We start from the raw sequence: 2,329 nt of genomic DNA, 5'->3' as shown, positions 1-2,329 counted from the left end.
AATATAAGGCGGCTCGGCCGACCAATAAATAAATTAAATTATTAGTAAATAATATAGGCGGTATTCCGGCCATTATAACATGATATAAATAATAGTAGAGGCGGTATACCGATCATTATAACAGGGTATAATTGATACAAATAAATTTTACCGAATCGCAGAGTGATCGTGCTGATAACGTGTTATAAAAAGAACTAGTATTTTATTGTATCGCAGAAATTTAAATAAGGGCGAAATTTTATACTCGTAGAATTTCTAACACTGATATAGAAAGAGAGAATTTCTTATTATAGAGAGAGAAGAGATTGAGGTTGAGAGATGCGTAATACAACGAACGTAAATGTTCGTATATAGAAAGAAATTTACTGTGCAAATAGTGCAGCAGACCCCACATCTTTAATATTTTTCGATGTTTTCGGCTGACTGCTGGCTTTGCTGTCTTTCATAACAGTGTTTTTTTTTTTAATTTCTTTATTCTCCTTTTCAGCCGTTTCTTAATTTGTTTGAGATGCTTGTCTTTTTGCACGGGATCCATGATGGATTAGACTTCTCTACTGCTGAAGATGGAGGCTACTCTTTTGGAATATTCTCTGTTAAATTTTTAACCGATGGACGAGAGCTTGTTGCTGGGAGCAGTGATGATTCCATTTATGTTTATGATCTTGAAGCAAATCGAGTTTCACTCCGGACTGTTGCACACACTGTAAAAACCATTTCTTGTTTTGTTCTGTAACACTCTTCATCCATTCTTTTTACACAGACCAAGTTAGTTAATAAGTCACATCTATTGATGCAGTCTGATGTAAACACTGTGTTTTGCGGATGAAAGTTGAAACCTGATTTTATCAAAAGGTGATGATAATCTCTGCAAGGTAATTTTTTTTATTTTCTGAAAAAGTAGGAATACTTATGTAGCCTTTTTATAAACAAAGTTGTAACATGATCTTGTTCAAAAATTCATTACATCGAATAGGTGTGGGATAGGCGTTGTTTGATTGGGAGAGATAAGGCAGCTGGTGTTCTGGTGGGACACCTCGAAGGTGTAACCTTTATTGATACCCGTGGAGATGGACGCTATTTCATATCAAATGGCAAAGACCAAACCATCAAGTTATGGGATATCAGAAAAATGTCCGCAACCCCACCCCATGCAAAGTAACAACACATTATTGGCTGCATCTTGTTTATCATATGAATGAAGAGTTTGAAATGTTCTGTTTTTCTTTATACAAGGCATTAGGTGCAGAGAAACTATGAATGGGATTACAGATGCATGGAATACCCTCCTGAGTCCATAAATCTAAAGCACCCTTTTGATCAGTCAGTGTCCACTTATAAAGGTCACTCAGTCTTGCGTACTCTAATCCGTTGCTACTTCTCTCCATTGCATAGGTCAGTCTTCTCAAGCTCCATAACGTTCCAAGCTTGACATAGAAGAACCTTCTTTACACACTTCTCTAATTCTTTTGTTATTTCTTTTTACAGTACTGGACAAAAGTACATCTATACGGGTTCCAACGACAGTTCTGTCTACATATATGACTTGGTAATGGCTTTATCATCCTCATAACACACATTTAAGAAACACAATCACATGAAAAGATGCAACACTTCATGGTTTATTTATTTTTTTCTTCTTTTTGACCAATCTTGGAATCTATTAATTTGATCTTAGGTAAGTGGAGATAAAGTGGTAGTGCTAAAGCACCATAGCTCACCTATAAGAGACTGTACTTGGCATCCACATTACCCCACTATTATAAGTTCGTCGTGGGACGGAGATCTTGTGAAATGGGAATTTCCGGGGAGCGGTGAGGCGCCTATCATGAGCAACAAGAGGGTTCGAAGGAGACATTTCTACTACTGAGCAATCTACACGTACACATATATGGTCTCTGTACGTTAATATGTAAAAGAAGAAGATGATAAATGATGCAAACACAAGTGAGACATCAAATAAGGCTTTTAAGGTAGAAAATGCTTTTGTGTATATTGTTGTGACCAAGCTTATTCAGAAGCTAACAAGGTTAGCTGTCTCAAGCTTATTTGGCAATTAATTTCGGATTGGATTTTTGTTCAGATTAGGAATATTAAATAGGGCTTTCTCTAAATGGACATAAACGGGCCTAGTGTAATTTTTGTGTCCGTTAACAGCTCGTTTACTTAAAAATCTTAAACGGGCTTAGTCGGGTTTGTCCGTCTGTGTCCGTTTAATAAACGGGTTTCAATGAAAATAAACGGACAGCCCGTTTAGCCCGTTTAGCCCGTTTAAATTATTTTCTCATCTCTAAAAAACCCTAACCCAATCTTTTTGTCGTTGAATCAACTC

At 36.6% G+C, this 2,329-nt stretch overlaps 1 pseudogene; it reads left to right on the top strand.

Moving 5' to 3' along the window:
* Positions 1-1,867, top strand: part of LOC106323962 — a 6,931-nt pseudogene extending 5,064 nt beyond the window's left edge.
* The last annotated feature ends 462 nt before the right edge of the window (positions 1,868-2,329 follow it).

This window comes from Brassica oleracea, chromosome C2 (assembly GCF_000695525.1).
Source record: "Brassica oleracea var. oleracea cultivar TO1000 chromosome C2, BOL, whole genome shotgun sequence".
NCBI lineage: Eukaryota > Viridiplantae > Streptophyta > Magnoliopsida > Brassicales > Brassicaceae > Brassica > Brassica oleracea.
Note: the sequence above shows the minus strand (reverse complement) of the source record. Positions and strands in the feature narration are given on the sequence as shown.